General features: G+C 35.5%; 1 protein-coding gene and 1 non-coding gene across 8 annotated transcripts in view; both read left to right on the top strand.

The window, feature by feature from the left end:
- Nucleotides 1-22,609, top strand: part of LOC129005104 (SH3 and multiple ankyrin repeat domains protein 3-like) — a 238,027-nt gene that overhangs the window by 28,487 nt on the left and 186,931 nt on the right. The window lies entirely within an intron of this gene.
- Trnak-cuu (transfer RNA lysine (anticodon CUU)) lies at nucleotides 18,413-18,485 on the top strand. Its single transcript has one exon. It is a non-coding gene; the product is annotated as a tRNA-Lys (tRNA).

Below are 22,609 nucleotides of genomic sequence, written 5' to 3'. Positions count from 1 at the left end.
CGGTTTTAGGAGAAGAAATCTATGTCCTCACTTGACCCTCACCTTCAAAATAATAGTTCAAGAGGGAGATTAAGCAACATACATTAAATACAAAAAGGTGGTGGAGGAACTTCCCTCAAACCGTCTAAATATTAAGAACGAAGTATGATAACATAACACTGGTTTGACGGCTTTTGACAGTTTCCATTTAAATACTGTAATACAGTATAAACAGTGTCACTGTCGGGTCAGTGATGTCATTTGTTTATCTTCATCATCCATACCATCTCCGTTCTAATATTCGTGTACGATTTTAACGCTTTACACCCGCCGTTGATAAACAAAATATTTTAATTCAGAAAATAAATCCAACGCAACGCAACACTCCACAATCGTATCCCGCAAATATAAACTTGTAAGGTCACAACAGATTTGCGCGGTTTGTTTTATGTCGTCGTCGTAAAATAGTTCAACAAAGCTGGGAGATAACAGCACAAAGGCTCGGAGACAAATGCGCTTGCGACTTGGAGATTGCATAAGTGGCCTGGATAGTGACGCTCGCTGGATACTAGGGTCGGCTAGGATAGTTGATATGTGTTCCCAACCATACACAGATGTACAGATCCGGGACAGAGATTTCTTCAACTTTGTAGTTCTCTCCAGGAACGAGTATCTCCGAATAATCTGTTGGATTATTTTGTTTGTGACCGCTGTTCCTTTGTAGGAGCAATCGGGACAATGTACTCTATAAACGGACAATTTGAGTTGAAATAGAACGGGGTTATCGGTTAACCAGTTTTATCTGAAGAAATTATTTCTACTATGTTACACGATAGTTTGGGGAATTATTATATGCGTTCGGGTAAATCTGGAGTGATTGTTGAAAAAGATGACAATTTCTCCCTTTCAATATTTAACAAACATTTAATCTATATAATTGACAAAATTTATAGCGTAAAGTATGATGTGTGTTAGATTTCGCAAACTTAGATTCGTTACAGTGTATTTTCATATGCTGCGTATTCGTTTAATTTTACATCCGACAAGAATGCCAACGCTGGTGGAAATCCATTTACCAGGTCTCTTACTTTTGATATAATCTCAAGATTTAGAAAATCATTTTGGCGACTACCCGTCACATAATGTTGCTAATTAATTTTTACTTGTGGCGTAGTAGTAGCATCATTTGACCTTGAAACGTTGTAGTTACCATTGTTATCTATGTAGAGAACTGTTAGTCTTAACCTTCGGTGCCTTGTGTATGTATAGTAAATTGTATGATCGATGCAAATAACAATATAATAGACATAATAAGATAAATCATTTGTTCTAACCTGTCGTTAGAATTAAAATTCACTTGTAAGTAACGTCTAGAGCTGTCAATGTAAAATCATTAGCAGCAGTAATCAGTCTGTCTACGGTTCATTACTGTCTAATTTGTCGTGTCACGTGACCAACAGATGTTGTCTGGTTGACGGATTTAGGCGTCAATCAATCCGGGGATATTAGAACAGACGCGGTATGGATCATAGACATAAACAATAATTACGTCACGAGCTCGAAAGTAAACATGGTTGTATTATTTAATTTGAACTGTCAATACACGTCTTAACCAGCTGTTACGGTATGTAAAAGATTCGGTCCAGTGACGTAATTTTGTATGTTTATGATACATGCCGTCTCTGTTCCAATATTCATGAATCAATCTGATTCCAATAAACTGGTGGATTATAAGACGTGAACTAGAATCAGCAGTTTGTGGGCTTGATTTTAGTTAATCCAAGCGTTTTAAAGTTGAGAAGTTAGTACACAGTTTTAAAGTTAGTTCAATAATCTATGGTACAATATTAAAATGTACATCTACTATCCCTGTCATTTTTGAAAAAAATTTTAAGAGTGTTTTAACAGTTAAAGTTTAAATATCTTTAAAATAGTAGAACATAGACAAAGGTTGGAAAGTTCAGTGGTTCAAGTGCTCGTCTAACAATCAAAAGACAGCCGGTTCGATCCTGGGAAAAGTCGGTAGCTTTTTGATGGTTCGAAACGGGACCCAGCTGTTCCTGTTCATTGGGCTTTAAATAAATGATCGTGACTGATGAACCAGCTGATCTCAGTCAGTAACAAAGCTACACAGATCATCACACACCATTCTACCATGGATAAAACATACTCCCTTAGTAAATATATCATCCTTATGGAACAGCTGAAGCTTAAGCCAATTTTATTGTAAGTTCTCTCTGGTGCACTGTGGAGGCTATGTTTTTTATTTTTACAATTTGTTTTTTGTTATTTCAGCCATTTAAAACCTCGTTTAAACAAATAAAAGGTCTAAACATAAACAATAACTCGTCCCCTCGTTATATACACAAACAGTTAAGCACAAATCGTGAAATTAACCCTAAAATAATATAAACAAAATTTCTTCGACACTAGCGATCAGTGTCACCGGACATGAACTAGGTCCGAGAAACGAGAATCAAAATTTACAATGGGATGAAATGTCTACTTGTGTTGATTAGTCTATGATTCTACACTCATTCTTCACTAATATTTGGGTTAAATACTACGCACCTAGGTGGCGTCCCCATCTCAAATAACTGATAATTGATAATTTATGACCATAGTCGTACCGAAATGTCTAAAATTAAAATTAAGTTTTTAGTTCCGTCTGCAAGCTACCCTTCCTGTCGCGTGTCCGGACGGCCACCGGAAGTCTGTCGGATGAATGAAGTGAAGACGGTGAAGACTTCCTTGCGATGTGGGTCACGAAACCAACACCTGTTGTGGAATTTCACTAACGGACTGACGCGTCGTGCTTATCAGTCGTGGGCCTTGATTTTTACTATGGAGATGTTAAACTTGTTCACGACCAACTTTGACCTTTCGTGTATTGATATTGTTTTCCGGTGTCAACCAACGTCAAACGAGTCATCAATCTTTGGTTGAAACGCGTTTAGTTGTGCTATGAACTGACCTCATCGTATCTTAACATCTACTGGGACAATTGTAACTGCAAGCACTGAAATAATTTGCACGATGATAATAGTATCGTCAGTGAATACAGTTTGGATAGCCGAGTGGTTATAGTGCTTGCATTTAAGATGTCCAAGATGTCATTTGTTATTGAGCTATCAATTAATTAATTGATGATGCTTTCTAACTACAGTTCGACGTTGATAGTAACAAGACCAGGGTTTGGATAGTTACTTTTCAACAAACAATTTTATGAATGTGACTGGCTTAGATGGACGCACAAAAAATAAACTAGCTGCCATTGATTATAATTTGTATACTGTGATAGGAGATATATCTGAATGTAATTTCACCAATTATCTTTATAGTATGCATTTAGGTGTTCCGCTGCCTGCTATAAACGATAAAAGGAATTGTTTTGACATCTGTGAGGGACAATCTTATTGAAGGTAAAGGAGTGCCATTTTTGAAAAACGCCTAAGAGTGTCTTATAGAAAATTTAATTCCTGACCATGAAATTTCTTTCAGATCTTTGCTAGCTCTTACCGTTTTCGAGCTATATCCGTAAAACACGCTGTATGTGTTTTTATAAAAAGAAAATGGGGATTTAAGGATATTTGGGGGGGGGTTGATATTTGGAAATGTAACTTTGTTGGATTTTCTGGGTGGTTTGGGGCCGAGACGGACCTCCTCAATAAAATTCAGATCCATAGCTATTCTAGAAGTGGGTAAACATTTGTACCGGTATTCCTGATCATTGAGTCAGTGAGTTACACAAGCGGCTGTATGTCCCGTTAAAAAGTATGTTCACGGGTGATCTGATCCACCCTGTAGGCCCTATCATATGTATGTTTATGATTATGAACTACAGTAGTTACCAAAACTTCTCGACATATCCATTACGCAAAATACATTTCACAACCACAACTCCTTCAATTAGCTAACTCAAACCACTGGGATTCCCATGGTAAAAAGTGAAGGTCCCACTTACACGAAACACAAACCTGATTTCAGAAATTTACTGCCGCTAAACAGTTTACGAGACCTGTGTTTACAATTGAGGACTCGGGGATCGTAAAGAATTACATACAGGTGCCAACATTGAGCAAGGCCCCTTCACCGAGTACATGCACTAGCCTCAAACCGGGCCCTGCATACTAAACAGCCTATCAGCTTGAGACGATTTTGTATTATCATTGCGTTCGCGCCAATCACTCTTAACTCCGCACCCCGCGGAGAGGCTTGAGATCTTATCTCGTTGATGTGGAAATTTGAAATCTGCCTCTTGCGTCATTGTGCAACATTGTGGTAATTTGGACGTGTTAAAGATGTGTTGTGATTGTTGTGGGCCTGTTTGGTTAGTTGGAAGATGTATCCGTGAATTATTTAAGAAGTGTATTCCGAAATATATGAATTCTGGTGTATTTTATAACTGCGTAATGAGATAATATAAGATTTTTCTTGTTTTATTGATTTTTGACTGTGTCAAATAATTAAACAGTCCGACGGATCTTTATCAAGCCTTTATCAATCGAGGATTACAAGCGAAAGACATTAAGGTATATTATAAATTGAGAACAAACTGTTGAAAACTGTTTGTAACTTCGATAAACCTTTATTTAACTTGTTCAAAAGATATCTAATTGATTTATGACCATAGTCTTGTGTGTTGACAACTTGGAAGGAATCTCTCGTGAAATCACATTTGAATTGGTAATTGTGTGAAATGAGATGACGTTAACATTAATGAAGTTTGTATTTTTGTTCACTTTGGTTGTATATAATGGACGTGTTACATTCGTTCATATTATCAAGTTTATTTTTGTTTCGAATCAAGAATTCAAGTTGGCAGATGATCTTACAAAGTTACTTGATCGAGTTAGTACAATCACAATAAAATAAAATAAAATAAAACAATGAGTTCTTCCTTGATTGATACTCAAACTGGCAATGTTGGGATACTATCTCAATACTATTGGGATACTATCTTTCTCGATCCACGCGAGAACTGAAATTAAGAAAAGATCTTGCCAAACTGATGAACTCAGTTTGGCACAAGAACGCCAAGTATATTGGTCGAGAACTCAAGTTGGTAACCGACCTGGTTCTTGATCGAGAAGACAAGCACATCAGCTCAAGTTTCATGGTGAAGAATCCAATTATGAACAAGATCTTCTCAAATTCTTTCAAGGGCTCAAGTACTCAAGGTCACCACATGTTCTTCGACAAAGAACTCGCTCTTGAAGGTCTTTCCTAATTCTCGAAAACTTATATCAGTCCTTGGTGCTTCCTATCTTGATCTGGACAAGTCGACCGACTATGATTATTGATAGTCCCTCAGCTTCCGCGACCGTGGCCGAGCCCAAATTCCAAGTCGCGTGGGAAGATGCAGGTGTGCGGCCTTGCGGGGAGCGGCTTATCTCTGACTCACGGATTATCTGTTAATTGACTCGCCAAGGTCATTGGTGATAACATCCGTCACAACACTGCCGAGGTCCATGAACCCTACGTCATGTTAACTCTTCACACGTGCGGGAAGGTGAACTAGTTGATGTTAATTACTGTGTCTGTTTTGTAGTGTCTACGCCAGTGGCTTTTGGATTGTAGAATCACTAATGCTTTTGAGGGAAGGTGGTCCAAAAATTTCTCTTGGGTACTGCTGGGATTGAACCTCCTACAACGCACGATGACGAATAGCCATAAATAATAATTATCTTCCTTTGTTTTGGCCTTCGGTAATTATATTGATCAGAGAAGTTACATACTGTACACTACTATGGTGCAAAAATATCGCCCTAAATTTAAAAATGATGGTTGTTTCCTTGTAAAAGTCAAATAAATCCGGCAAATTGGAATACAAGTTTTTTTTTACCACAACCCACATCTTTTAAGATATTATTTTGCGTAACTGTGAGTATTTATGATGAGTAAAGAGATTTTCAACCAGAAGTTGTTCAAATCTTGATCATGAAATCAACGGAATGGTTATTTAGAACGTTGAAATGATACTCCGAGATTCATCTACACACAACGTAGTATCCATTAGCGTATTACAGTTTCCCAAAATGCTTGCTGGTTGTTGTGTTTGTAAACCCCATTATATAATTGTTCCAAAATATTGAAAATTACTGTATGCATAATTATATATTTACAAGGAATAGTTAAAGCAAAACAATCATAAACGATAACCCCGCCGCAGCAAACCTTCAGACTAAACGAATATTCAACGGCTTAAACTTATATTTAAACAGGAACATTATTTAAATACGTAAATCCGTTCTCCATAAATAAGGAGATTAGGGTTTGCTGCGAGGCACACAAAGGGTTTTACGTACCAAAAGCATACAACCATTGAGTATGTACTAATATAGCATAGATTATTATTTTCCACAACCCTCCCAATAGGTATATTTGGTTTACACTCAAAATTTCATGAAAATCTTGGTATTTTTAAGGACCTCTCATGCTTACGTATGCATATTCGAACATCTTTTTGGTTGCGACTTGCGATGCACGTAAAGGTATAGTGGACCAAACTATTCCTCCATACACTTGCCATAGCTGATTCTTTATAGAATATTTCAATAAAATAGGACGGAAATAAACGGTCTAAGGGGTTGCAATATTGAAAAGCGTACACCATCTAATTAGCATACATTATTTCGTGGTCTTAATATTTTTGTATATTCAAGAAATTACTAAGGAGTTACACATATTACATTAGAAGTCTATAAAACATACAATATCACATTATTGATTCTCTCAGGAACTTTTCCCTCATTGTAATAACTTCAATTCGCGTCGTCTTTGCAACTTCGTATAACCTAGTAAAGTAAGAGATCGCATAACCAATAAAGTAGTAAAAGCTTTCGATAAAATTGATTGATGCATTTTCCGCTAGAGCTGAAAGTCGCTGATGAACTCCACTTAACCTTCGACCTTCCTAACAAAATGTCAATCACTGCACTGAACTGTTATGTCTGACATTGTCTTTTAACTTAATCAGTGCATGGTGGGAAAACATGTTTTGATTATTTGACTACATTAGGGTCGTATTAATTCTGCTTAGATTTTTCTAAGTATACATTTTGTAGATAAAAATGTATGTTCAATAATTACTATTTACCAAATGTGCTTGTAATCAAAGAGCGTGATGTGAAAGATTTCTGCTTTATACAATTGAGAAATTGCAATAAAATTATGTGTTGTTGGTTTATTTTGTCAACTTTTGCACCAAAGATACAGTTGCGGGAGGTTTTTGGCAACAGAACGCAAAATGTAAACTTCGTCCGCGGATACATCAACAACAAGGATAACTTTTAAACTTCTGGAAAACTTTTAAAAGTTGTAAAAAATATACGATTTTGGTGTATTCTTTTGGTGCTTTAGGTTTTGGTAATTTTATCAATGATATAAAATTATATTAGATGGAAAAGATTAAGTAATTGTATCACCACAGAATAAAATATTAGTTTGAGCGACCCCAAGACATTATCTTGATGGGAGCAACGTTTTTTCAAAGGAGATATAGAAACTTGTACGGGATTAATCGTAATCTTCCACGTATGAATTGAATATCGTTAGGTTTAAGATTTTGCAGAACTTTCAAACCAGGTACCAAGTGAAGTATAAACTCTATAGCAAATTAAATAAGGTATTCTTATTTTATTTTATTATTATTTTATTTTATTTTACATGTTGATGTTTGATCAAAAAAGTTTGGCAACTAAGGGGTTATTCCAGCATTCTTAGAAAAAAAATTTAATTTGAAATAAACAGTTTTTTACTTAGCAAACTTGGGATCACATGACCCATTACACTTAACCTGCCTCAGACAGGCCAATGGAATGATCAAATTGACTTAATATTTACATAATTATATGAATTTTTGTTTAAAAATAATTGTTTGTGCAACTGGGAGTATAAAGAAAGTGGGTGGTAAAGCACAGCCTTGTGGTAGGCCGTGTCATGTAACGTTTACCCAGATACTGAGGTCAGAGGTTAGCTTCTAGCCTGGGTCACCGTGTACACTCGTACGTGTACAGGCTGCTCACAACACGAAACACGGCTACCCAGCTCAGCTACTATATGGTGGAAATAAATGATTTTTCTTAAATATATACATATTTTTGAAAATCAACTTGTTGTGATAGGTTCGATCAACTGTTTTCTATTTGTATTTGAATACATTATTTTTGCCTATTAAGGTTGGATGTCTACTAGATTTTACTCGGGTGTGAAAATAGGACGGGAGAGTTCAAGCGAGAAAGGTAATATTGCCTGTTGTGTTTTGAATATCGACTCGTAACTTCAAGATTGTTGTGTTTTAAAGAAGTAATAATTCAAACACATTTGTGTTCGAAATAGTTTGTGCTAAAACCTTTCACTTTCACTTTTAGCTTGTGTTGATCGGCTTAGCACTACTGGGAAGGATGAATATGTGATTTTAACGATATTTATTAATTTTGCTTCAAGGAACAATTACAAGTCGTAAATATCTTAAAAATGTTATTGAGGACTAAGTAGTGAATGAAATACTATCTTCGGCATTCATTATTCGAACTACCAAACGTGATGGTTTAAAATTTTTAAAGTAAAGGTTGGAAGTAAGTAATTAGTACAAAGATATAAATAGCAACACCATAAAATTAAGGTTAGAACAAATACTGCTGATTTCAACCACAAAACTTTTATTTCCAAGTAAATTGCAATATACTAAACAATACGTTTTGAATTGTAGCTGTATTTCTATTTGAATTTTAGTGATGTATTTTTTAATTGCCAACTTCAAGAGATTGCAAAATGTAAGGATATAAAGTTGTAATTGGTGTCAATCTTAGTAACTTAGTTAGGTAATTGGTTTTCCATACTCACACGTCATATAAGTCCAAGAAAAAGTGGAGTTAAGGGAGGGGCCTGAATTGCCTAATCAATGTGATACGATACAATATAAAACGTTAAATATATTTGTCTTACTTGTGAATAAATAGACTTTGACTCTAGTTTACTAAAACAACTATACATATATAAATAAACTAACAACTACAAGGAGTGTGTACGTGTACGTACTTCCTTACTTACTTACAGAGGCTATAAATTAGTTGCTGGCGGTACAATCTCTTCCAGTGAAGGTATTGGACCTGGTCAAGTGATTGTACTGTAGGTGTGTGTGTGTGTGTGTGTGAGGGTTGTGGTCCATTATTGCCCAGCTGTCCACTCCATCACTCTAATCCTTGTGGCGTTATCACAAGATTGATATCCTATATCAGTGGACGTAGGACTCAGGATCTGCCAACTGCATTATATCTCGCCTCCGTTGGTGTATACAGTGATTAGTGATGCCATGTTCGATGATCTAAGTTTACATCCCATAGCCACCTCTAACACACAACATCCCATTCCCATGCTGATGTTCTTGACAGTTTGAAAAATAAACTTTGTTGAATTTGGTCACCGACCAAGTGCACTGATTTAAATAACAGATTTTTGTCGAATTCGCTAAATTTTAACCCAAATCAAAGTGATAAGACGGCTTATTGTAACATTGTGAGCTCTAGCATGTTTCATATCATAACTGTCATAGTATCAAATACCCCTGCCGCGGTAAACCTGCGCACTAAACGAGTTTCTATTTGCCTTCATTTTCATTAAAAATTTGCATAATAAACGTCACTTTTATTTTCTATTTAAAAAACATTAGTTTTAATGGGTACTTAGCTTAACTATGGGTAGGCTATATCAACTTCATACAAAATAAACTGCACCAGTATGGAAAACTAAAGAGAGAAAATCAGGTGTTTTATTTTTACTTACCAACTCACCAGGATTTTTATATCCTCGTCTTCTTCCAAGGATCAAGTTTAGCCTAATCGCAAAACCTTCGTTTACAATGCTTAAATCTAAGGTCAAAGTAAACCATGGACTTTTTCGAGTCCTCTGAGGCAAATAAATATTGTTTTGTTTTTATAAACCAGTTACATGATTATACATTTATATGAACAAAATTGTTATTTTTGTGAAGGAAATGTTGTGCAGCATTGTTACGTGACTGAACTAAACAAACGGTTTAATCTGATGCATTTAGATAACGGTCTAATAACAGTGTTAAGTGTCTGTTAAACTGTTGTAGTGAGCCATTACCAAATTACTTTTACATATGCAAATGGGCTGTAAACATATCGTTTATCATATCAATTATGTATAGGTACTGCTTGGATCAAATTAGAACATTTCTTTCATAAATATTGAAATAAATAATATGTCTTCCTAACATTATGTCCACATGACAATTTTCTCTGTGGAGTAGGCTTTTTGTATATTGCAAGTTCTGCTTTAGCTTGAACCATGCATTATTATGTTTTAATATAAGATCCCTAAATAAAGAATAAATCTGACTTGTAGAGAACCATATTTCTTAACTGTTCTATCACCGATTTGTTGATACAGTGTTGCGAGCTGGTCCCATGGTAGAGCGCGGGGCTTCGGTCCTCGAGGCCCTCGGGTTAAAATCCCATCAATCACCAATGGATTTTTTAATACCTGTGATAATATTAATAGCCTCTAGGCCTTGTCTAAATTGATTTGTAAAATTGTTCTGGACTACATGTTAGCGTTTTAGGACTTAAGTGAGGGACATGCAAAAAAACTATTGTTTAGATTCTCTACAAAGATTTCTCTTAAAATTAAAGTAAACTAAAAATAATAGGGGTGTTTGTGTGCAAAAATCCACGCACCAACCTTAAAATAAATAAAATTAAATGTAGTGAATTTCAACTGATGATTATCATTTACGAAGGATTATTATTAACAATTGTTACAACTGTTATAACTTACTATCGGCCATACAAGAAGATTTTGTGTACAAGATATTTACATGTAAAAGAAACTTGATAGCAGCTGATTTGTGATAAACAGCTGATTTGTATTTGTTTTTACAAGGTACCGTATACCTCGGCTCGTATTGGCAGCTGGTTTGTGAGTAGACTCCCTCTTATCCGGATCCTCGGGACCGAGGCCAGTCCGGATAACAGTTTTTCCGGTAAAACCGATGTCCCCAAAATCTCGTTAAGACGGACCGTTTAAATGCATACTCTATACAGTATTTGACTTAAAATTAGGAGAGCATAGTATTTAGACACGTAATCACTGGTCTCAAATCTTTCCCACGAGAACAGTCGTTTCAGTACCGCCCACTTCCTGCCGATCTAGGCCGGTTAAACCGATGTGCTAATAAAAATTATCTGGATTAAGAGATGTCACTTCTACCAAGTGTAGTCCAGTTAAACCGATGTCCGGTTAAAAGGTGTCCGGATAAGAGGGAGTATACTGTAAACAGCTGTTTTTACAACGTACCGTATATACTGTACCTCGGCTCGTAAACACACCACGCCACGACGGTGTACGTTGCCTGTACTGCAACCATTGCGCAATCGCAGCGCCGCGCCTTGTACGGTCTGTCATTATGATTCACCCGATCATCGGCGAAATGCCGATTTTAATTTATTTTAATGCCGCTACCGACTGGCCACCGAGATTACGCAAATTCACCCTCACTTTCACCCGACGGCCTCGTTTCCGAAAATTAACTTTTAATTAGAAAGTTAATGGCAACCTTGTGGAGGCTATAGCGTGATGTCTGCGCGATTAACGCGCTCACGTTCGCGCACTTTATCACTTTATCGCAGCTTTATTACTGTCTTTTGTTTGGTAAATTTTGCCTGCAGTATGTGGTATTTTTGTACCCGAGAATTGGATACAATTGTTATTTCCGGTATTCTCATAGTTGTGATTATTATTTACGGTTACACTGAGGGATAAATGTATGATTGGGATGTCAGTAGTATTGTAATTAAGAGTGAAATAATCCTTTAATTATACAAGAAAACACCAATATGTATGTCTATAGCTTTAAGATGTAAATTGCAAGAAAACGAAGTACGAGATAATTATAATAGAGTACAATCATCTCACACCATCCTTCACTCAAATTTGGGTTAAAATACGCACCTAGGTGGCGTCCCCATCTCAATGATTGCTAATGATAATTGACCCTGAAAACACATAATAATAAGCACTTAAATGAAGGTATATAGATTAAGAAATAAACTGTTTGAGAAAAGATCTGAATCCGTGAAATTGTAATGTATAGGCCATTTAAAAATACTACGACTACGATCAGTTGGTAGAGTGTTTCCTATTTTGTTCAACGCTTGGGTTTAATCACAGAGAAGTAATAATGGTATAACCTAACCTAAAACGTGTTGTTATTGTTTGAAAGAGTAATTATTTCTATGCTTTATAGTAACTGTGGGAAAAATATATGTGTAACACAAGCGCAAAGTGCCAAAGTGCCTTTGCTGCACTCAAGAAACTTTCCACACTCGTTCGTGCATAAACATTTCTCACATGTGCAGAAAATTGCTACTTCGCTCACTAGTTACACAAATTACTATTCTGTTTCTAAACTTAATTTTTGAATTGTATAACCATCAATTTTTGCATACACAATAAACATATGCAGTCACAAACTATGGGTCGGTTCCAATTCTATCATCTAACAAGTCTCAGTTATCTGTCTCTGCGTTTCCTCAAGCCTCAAGTTATGTGAGACTGTTTGTACTCGTATTGTATGATGTGACTGTTGGATCTCAGTAAGCTTCGTCAGCACGTCTTGCTGGTGTCATCAGCGGCGCCAGCGTGTGTCGTCTCAGCATTCCCGTTATATCCTCAACACCTGCCATGCGCTGAAGTTTTGGTGTCATCAGCGAGGTGTACCTGAAATATACCACGTTCTGTCTATAATTTTAACATGTCAAAAATAGTAATTTACTGAATAAACAATTTTAATTTGTAGCATTTCTATCGATCGTATAAGTTAATGTAGCTATAAATATGTCGCGGACACAATAATTTGAATTATATCTGTTGAATTATGTCTACTGTACACATTAGTTATTGTTAGCCCTCAATTATGATAAGACTAGACATTCAACTGCCATGTTATCACTATAGTCTATATGATGGCACCTCTCTCTTGCCCAGGTCTACCTAAGACTGGCCTGGGTCTTAAATCATTGGCCTGTGGTCAGGTAAACGGAGGGCCAAGAAACAGGTTCCATCATACAAACTACGAATTGTGGATATTTATAGGGATGCACTGTGGGTGCGATGCTCCCTGGTGTGGATTAACGTCCGCACTAGTGAGTACGACTATCCGCAGTACTATCCTGATAATTAGACCAATTCGTAAATTACAAGGAAAAATGTGGTTCGGATTCCACTATAAACTGTAGGTCCCTTAGTTGCCATTAGCTGTATGGGCTATTAATTAACAGCTGTGTCTAAGGAACATGTCGGCCTTAGTCACTAACAAGACTACAAGATCGCGCCACTCATCCTACACTCATCCTTCACTCTTATTTGGGTTAAAATACGCACATAGTGGCGTCCCCATCTTAACTAATTGATAATTGAAAACTATAGTTTTCGAATGAAAATTAACGTATTTCTAGCTACACACAGCGTGTGTTATTATTAACTTGGGTCTAATACGCTGATGAACAAAAAGGAAAGATTGTTTTGTCAACTATGGCATTTTTTATACAATCAACTATCAAAGTAAAATATTTTGGCAAAAATGCAATTTTGTACTTAAGCGAGTAGCCATTTTTTTTCAAATCAAATTTTTTATTTTGCTACAGTTTGTCTACATAAATTGGACATCAACATCAGTACACAACAATGGGATAATATAATATTGCGGACTTCGTACTATGTCGATCATTATGTCATTTTTATAAAACATGATTATTAACAACTGAAAACGAGGTAGAGAAAACCTATATCTAGTCAATCACTCTTATCACATTCAATGTTTTTGGACGTTAAAACGGACCTCGATCCATGTTTAAATAAAATAATCTGCTTTCAACTTGTAAAACTTGCACGTAAAAACTGTTAACAAACTTATGACTGAGGATGCTGGGGATTACTAGCAATGCAGGCTGCAGTATCAATCCTTAGTAGGATGAAATCCTCCTAGGAGAGGTAGGACTACGTGACCGTTGTAATACTGCAGGAAGCCTTTCCTCCTTTTGGGACTCTTTTGTCCCTTTGCTCTTTTTCATTGTTAAAATCGTGACGGTTCGGATTAAAACTACAAACTAGTATTTTTTATGTTTGATGTTATACGACATAATAATTATATGAACTCTAAAAATGTTAAAAAGACTTGTGTTGACGCTTCATGAGTTTCTACTTTCAAAGATTCGTCATTCTTGAAATCAGCGGTGGGAAATTCTTTACTCCTTCACTTAAAACAGGTTAACATTTGCATAACTGTTTCTCAATATAATGATTAAACAAATCCTCCTACAGTCTGAGAATTCAAAGTATGCAAAAACGTTTGCAGATTTTTGGTTACTAGTTTTAAATATTCGTCATGTATGAAATTAACAGTGTAAGATTCTTCACTAAAAGTCAGGTTGAAACACGCAGAATTGTTCTTATGTCTTAATTTAATGACTAAACGTTAATTCTCCTACAATAATAAAATCGCAAACAAGTTCACAGATTTTGATATCTAATTTTAAAGAGTCATTATTTTCTAAGTCATTGGTGGAAACGTTTTAACACTGATTACGAATATGACACATATCGTTAACAAGACGAAAATAGCATAACTAACAATATTGTTATTGCTTACAAACTTAGAGGCTGGCTAATATTGACTGTACAATCTGGAAGAAGATAAGCAAACTGAGCAAGCAGTTCAGATAAGAAGTCAACAGAACCGCCGTATCAATTAAGTAATTAGCTTATCCGAGCAACGGGCTGCGGCAGCATTCAGATCTTCCTTTAAACTTTAAAACTCTACTGTATATACAGGGTGATTGGTACTCAGTGTGACAACAAATTGTTGGTGTAAGTACAAAGTAAATGAAGTGTGATGATGCATATCAAATAATCCAAGTCTGTTAACCATGCTTTGTAGTCTTCAAACCACTAAAGCGTACATAAGCAGACATAAAGCTCAATGGTGTAGCATATGGTTGGAAAGCTTATAAAATGGCGCAGTTTTCTTTACCTTATTCGGACACTTTCTTGTATACAGGGTGTGAACAAATGCAATTAGCCAATGTTTTTTTTTAAATTTTTATCAAGCATCTTAACTTTTATCTTTGAATCTATTTACAATGGAGTTTTTACAACTGATCCCCCGCCATGTTCTATTATTCTTGTTCAAAATTTAATGTAGAACACGAAAATGGCATTATCTACTCAAATCCATATACAGGTAATTGAGAATCGCTGTATTAAATTTAAAAACATGGTCATTTTTGAAATACATAAAATATTTTTTGGAAGCTAATTTTTATACTTAGAACATTTGATATGCATCATCACACTTCATTTACTTTGTACTTACACCAAAATATTTTTTTCACACTCAGTACCAATCACCCTGTATAAAAGAACGTAAATAAAAATCATGCATATTTGCAATTGATAAAGGTTTAAATTACCTGGTTACTGTCATGATGATCCTAGTAACCAGGTTCTTTATCAGTATTCAAACTATCCATAGGCCAGTGATTTATTACGATTTGTTCATATTTATATTTAGCTTGGCTTATACATAACTAATCAAATTACTTATATTTATTTATCGTACGGATTGTCAGACTATAAATTCATATATCGGTGGACTATAATTCATATTGATAATCAATATAACTTTGATTTCTCTTCTTGGTTTATTGCCCAGATTTCGTATGAGCGGACCTCGATGACGATGAAACACACACACAGTTCCACAAATATAGCTTTTTGGAAGAAAAATTGTTATTTCACGGTTACAAAATTATAAATAACGCAAACACCTACTTCTGATTAGCCTACACCTATTTATACGACGCTGGCACTGAAGAATGCGTGGCGAAGATGTAAACGATGAGCGTTCAATGATTTCATCATAGCTTTGTAACTCAGTAAGATCAGCTGATACTCTTGCCAGGACCATTAAAACACCATATTAGACATTATTAAGGTTGCTGTTACCGATACATAAGATTTTGTTACATATTGTTAGGAGTTACAGTATAATATTTATTGTAAAAAGTATCGTCTATTTATTCGAATTGACTTTATCCGGATAACTTAAAATAACTAATACAATTAATTGACACAGTTAATTTAGTAGATGAACAGTGATTTTGTTCAACAATGAAGGACATGTCCCATGCGGCAAGGCTAGGTCTTGTATAAGAGACACAAGTCACACGGTGTCCTCAGGGGTTATGTTTAGCTCCTTTGTTGTTTTTGGCATTTTCTTTTTTTAATAAGTCTGGAATATTTGTTACGCAACTTGGAATCTTGCTGTTTCTTTCCCGAATTACTGTACAAATAACGTGAATTTAGTAATTGTACTAATGAGAGAGAATTTTCTGTTTGAATTAATTAATTACTAGACTTATTGTAGTGTGAGCATTTAAATATGGTCTAAGTGATTACTCTTAAGTCGTTATAAATTACTTGATCGCAAAACATTTCACATTTGACCTTGTATTAACTTGTATAAATGTTTTCATGTTGTGATTTATTGAGTTTCTTATGGAATTTCTTTTTTTGTTTCAGGTAATTATGGAGACTCCTATTGGTGGATGCGTTAAGTCTCACAGTAAGTTGCATACAAAATATAATGCACCAAAGTGAAATTGTAAGTAAAATTTTTATTCAGTCCCTTAAATATTTTTGCGTCATATAGGAATTGCTAGATCGTGTTTGATACCAAATAGCTGTGTCTGTTTATCAAACTTGTAATATCAAAGCATTTTGATTAAGAGACAATTTTATACTTTTGAAAACATTTATGTTTTTGTCAATCTTTTTATTAGAAAATTGATTCAAAATGATACACAATCAAAAAGGACAACAGGCATATATACTAATTTATCAGAACGAGAATATGGTTATTTTGGTAGATAAATTGTTGTGCATAATTTGTTACGCCGATGTAAACAAATTGTGTAATCAGATGCATTTAGATAACAGACTAATAACAACGTTAGTGTTAAATTTGATAAGTAAGTCATTAACATGTTTCTTTTACATGTAAATGAGTTGTATTTAGTTTATCTCATCAATAACGTGTGCCTGGTTTGTTTGAATAAATTAGAACATTTATCATTATGTCCGGCTGCGAAAGTAAGAGTAGGCTTTCTGTTTATTGTTTATACGTTCATTTAACGTAAAATCTCGTCGAATTGCCGCACCGGCATTGGTATAAAAGGTCCAGGTAGCATTTAAATTTAAATAATGTACATACAAATTTCCACATTTATGTCTATCAATTCTATTGCAATCAAGTCCAATTTATCCAGAAAGTTGAGGTTTGAATGAAAGTATCAGCTCAAATACAGACCGAAGTGTAATTATCCTACTAGACGATTACTACATTAACATACTCGTACTTGTTTATAGTACGAGAGACGGTTTAGAGGTAACGACGAGTTGCTCATTGATTTGTGATGTGTATAGTATGATCTGTAGTAGTTTCGTCGCTCCACACTCCTACAGTCCATAGATTGGTTAGTATGATCTAGTGTAGTCGCCCACTAGTACGCTAGTACTAACTATAGAGTATAGACCATTGATCGGTTAGTATGATCTAGTATAGTCGCTCCACAGTACTATAGATAGACCATAGACCGGGTGTGGCGGACATAGAGTTCAGGTAACGGGCGTGCGGTCTACGGTCAGACGATCAGCTGATTATCAGTCGCGACGGTCTAGTTACAGGTCACGTGACCGAGTAGTGACGTCACCGTAGATAATACGTACGTACGGGGTTCTAATATCGCCAGTCAATTGATTTCTTATACTTGTCCAAGTCATCATCTGACTCACTAGATCGTCGATGAGAGATATTATTTTTGTACTAAATAACGCTTTGAATGCTTTGATTTTGAATAATGTTCTTCCGCAGTAGGAGTAAACCATAATTAATTTAGTTCTGTGGTCGCTGGAGTAAACCGATCTTAGGGAAACCTAAATCCTTTGCGATTTATAGAAAATGAGCAGAAGAATGTTGTGAGCAGAGCAGATCAGTGTAGGAGACCATTAACCATCCAATAATAAGGAAATGAAAAATATCCCTATACCGGTCTAGAAAAATAAAATCATCCAAGTAAATTGACTAAACACTTGAAAACTCGTCCAATACAACACGTGTTCACAGGACAAAGTCGTTCCATTCATCTCCATAGAATAAGATATCTTCTCTATGCTAACATGATAGAAATATTTTTAAAAATCGCATCAGGCAAAACATCAATTAATTACTATAACAAATTACCTTACTTAAAACAATCTTTGATTTGCCTTATACTTGATAAATAATTTAGTGTTGGTAAGATGTTGAAACTATAATTTATATTCAATAAACTCTTGAGGGAATCAAGCCCGGCTAGCTCAGTCGGTAGAGCATGAGACTCTTAATCTCAGGGTCGTGGGTTCGAGCCCCACGTTGGGCGGTTACTTTTTGCTATTTGGGGGAAAGGGATCCTTCCTACACGGCCAAAAAACTCAGATTGGAAACTCGTTTGCCTCCATTACTTCATGAAATTATTTTAATTTTAATGTTTAAGTTGTTATTTGTCACAGGAGTAGGCTAACTATTTTTAATAGTAATCTCGTTTAATTATTTTAACTAATTTTTATTTTAGTTGGTTGAATAAATATTGTCACAGAGAATAGACAATTTCGGGTGTTCTAATGTCTGTGATAATATGCAATGATTTTGGTTTTTATCAAGTAAACTATTGATTAAATCAATCTGCTGTATAATCAACGCTAAAATGTGTAGTATGAAAAAATAAGGTTCTACAACATTTATTTAATTTTGTGTTTATCCACGCCTGTCATTTTTTTTAAAGGTTTATTTTTGTAAAGATACACTCCAAGCTCTGGTCTTATTAATTCTTAACCTAGACATTTGTTAGCTTCATTTACTGAAATCCCATTAACAAAAATTGCATTTGGTTCGAGAAATCCTACAGAGGAGGCTGTCAATATTAATTTTATGGAGGATGGTGGGTTGTAATGTCTTTTTAAATAGATCATTTTAATTTTTATACAAGCTGCTATACCCGTGCTTTGCAACGGGAAGAAAATGTGACCTAGAGAGCTATTCAAGTGGTGCTGATGTGTGTTTTAAAATACAGCAACTCTATGATTTAGTTTGAAAATATAAACTGATTTAAAAGTGTAATCCTACTTTCAAACCCCCTACTTTTGATGTTAATAGATCCAAAAGAATGTACCTCCATACGGACACATACCTTAGCATCAATTTCTTCATATTGCTGCTTCATGAATGACATGTTTTACCATAACTCTTCAATTAGTCAAGCCTCTTTCCATGTAGCTTACTATATAAATTACAAAATAAAAACTTTGAGCAATACTTAAACAAAACTTATCTTTCTTTAAAACCAAACATAACCCTCCTCAATCTTCATTTTTCTAGTAAATAAACAAACACCAATTCATTGCACTGACCAGCTGTTTCATGAACTAAATTGATTTATATCATTTGAACTTTGGAAATATGCCAGGGGTAGCCCTTTGGAAATCAGCCTGTGGGGCAGAGCCCTTAGGAAATTCGCCCATATCAATACTTTTCGGCAAATCTACACACTCTAAGCTTCATTTTGATGTGCCATATGCCTTAATTCTTATTTGGTAAATGACCTTAACCGTTTACATAAAATTTGATTGTATCACTTTAATAATATAATAGATTACTAGTGTACATGTTGCTCGAATTCGAGCAATTGCAAAGTATTCTAGGAGTTATTTCAAAACGAATAACAGTCATATTTAAAATAAGTTTAAAAGAGTCAACTCAAAGATTACCGGTGTGTAACTCAGACCATGTTTATCTTCGTTATTGATAAACCTAAATCATTCCGGCCGGTTTTCTCCTTCTCTAAATGCCTCGCTGTACAGGCAACACAGGTCATTGATAGAGGGCCAATTGAGAACGAAAAGTCGTTTTGGGGTAGTGTTAGGGCGCATTTGTAACCTAATAGTTGAGATTGTCCAGGGTCAGGTGCTGACTGTGATGAGTTAAGCCTATTACGCGCCACTGTTCTGCTGCGGTCGTTATCACGATTACGCCTCCTGTCTATGTTTCGTTTTCGTCGCGTTGGAGGCATTTAAAAGAAAAAACAACAAATAAACAAAACAACAATAAATGCACAAATTTAAGTTAGAATCATGCTAACACGATCCGTCATAGCGACACAAAAAAACAATAAATACACCAATTTTAGATACAACCATACTAACACGATCCGTCTTGGGGTTATGTTTACACATACTCGAATAGTAAATAAATGTACTCAATGCGTTTCATTGAATTGAAAAATAAATAACAGCAATTAAATTATACAGCTGATCAAAATGTAAACAATTATGTTCTCCATAAGGATAACATGGGAACTTTCAAAGCCACTGGGGCAGAGCCCAAGGGACTTTTTCAACAATGTAAGGCCAGTTTGCAAATCTACACGACACGCTCTTTCCAATGAGACGTCAATGGATAAAATCGGTTAAGAAATGGCGGAGGAGTTCAACCGACAAAGTTTCATGTAGCGTATTAATTATATAGATTTATCAGCTGTCTTATTTAGTTTGTTTTGGTTTTTGTTTTGATATTCTTGAACTGGAAATAAAACAGATTCAGTGTAATATTGGTTTTATTTTATGTTTGAAATAACTTATATTATTTCTGGATTTCGATTCCGAGAAAAGTCAGTCGTTTTTTATGGTTCCTTGCTGGACCCAGCTCAGCTGTTACTGATTATTGGGATTAAAATAAATGATCGTGACTGATGAACCAGCTGATCATGTCAGTAACAAAGCTACACAGATCATCTCACACTCATCCTTCACTCATATAGTTATAGGTGGTGTCCCCATCTTAAATAATTGAGAATCGATCTCGCTTTCGCTTGGATTCGAACCTGTAACCTTTAGACTTTAAGGCGACCATAACTATTCGGATTCGTATACTAAGACATTTTGTTGAACCAAACCTACCAGTACTCCCTCGGTCCACAGAGGAAGTCTGTCTACACTTCAGTCCGTTCCGTGGTCTGCGGCAGTGCGCCAGTGAGGTATGGAGGTCGGCGGTGGTATTGGAGGGAACCGGTTTGGCGGGAGAGCAACTCGCGCGGATTCTTGTGTCCAAACAGCGAGTAGCAATCGGGATCACGGGCCTAGCCTGCGATGACGTCACCCTTTGTTGCGGCCCACCACATGACTTGACAGTGGGAACAGCCCGAACAGCTGGAGTGAAGCTATCTCAATGATCGGTGACAGATGAGAACTCGAATTATTAAATATGGCTTACACTGTTGAAATTTGCATTACGAAAGTAAAGGTGATGTGAAAAAGTAATTGCAAATGCGTATACAATATTTAATCAACTAAATATGTAGTTTTATCTACATTTTTTTATGGGAGCCTAACCCTAATCTGTGTTTCTTCCCACAAATCAGACAACATTAATCTGTTGAAGGTTTCGTGACTTGTAGAGTCCACCCCTTTCCGACCTAACATAACATAACATATTAGAACCTAATCTCACATAACTTTTGCCTCTTCTAACTAATCACTAAACTGTTGGACTCGATGTTGAGTCTAGATCTAGAATCCGCCCTTTCCAACCTAACCTAACATGACCTATTCGAACCTAATCTTAGCTAAATCTCTATAATCTCTGTGTCCCTCTTTCAGCCAATCATGTCAATAAACTGTAGACTAGATGTCGTGTCTGGATTTAAAATCCATCCTTTCTAAACGTAACAGAATCACCTATCGTAACAGAGCCTACCATAACCTGATTACAAAACCTAACCTAACATAGTCTACATAATCTTCATTTGCACTAGGTAATCTTTAGTAGTGGCGACCCTCTTCATGAAAACCCCCGTTTTACTATTTAATTTTGATTTATTGCGGTTGAAGCTTCATCCGATAAGTGAATAATTGGTTAATTGGATCTACCGTATATTTCAAAAATATTTAACAGCAGCGTTGCACTTTGTTTTTAGGATAAGGAACAATCAAATAACTTGTTTGGAAAGGCTCCATTTGACCTGAATGTTTATTCGATATAATTACTATAATTTTGAAAGTGATCAATCGTGTTACCTGAAAATCTCGCACTGCCAGCAATATTTTAAAATTTACATTCGTCTCGTTTAAAATAACTAGTACTACACGTTACTACCATTACAAGTATATTCCAGTAAAATATTTCAACTAAGATTATTAAATCCTGTGACCCTGATCTTCTCATCATGAACTGCACACAACAAATAATTTGTAGACCCATCGTGTCTGTATAAATTTGTCAACTCTGGAGTTTTTCCAAGAAAGTAAGTTTCTTTCGCAACCCATCCCGCAGAAACTTCTTAATCTGATCCTTAATGGAATTCGGTCAAAGTTAGATTGGAGCGAGGTTCGGTAGATCGTAACAATTTGTATTCTAAGCCGTGTATGTATGAAATAATGTATCTATGAATTGTAAATGTGTTTTAAGTGTTGCCATAGTTCGGTTTATAAGTTTACCTAATAATACGGTTTA

Source organism: Macrosteles quadrilineatus, unplaced genomic scaffold (assembly GCF_028750875.1).
Source record: "Macrosteles quadrilineatus isolate MER2022 unplaced genomic scaffold, UCM_ALF_1.0 Scaffold_16__1_contigs__length_3527350, whole genome shotgun sequence".
NCBI lineage: Eukaryota > Metazoa > Arthropoda > Insecta > Hemiptera > Cicadellidae > Macrosteles > Macrosteles quadrilineatus.
The sequence above is the reverse complement of the archived record's forward strand: the minus strand, read 5'-3'. Positions and strand labels throughout refer to the sequence as shown.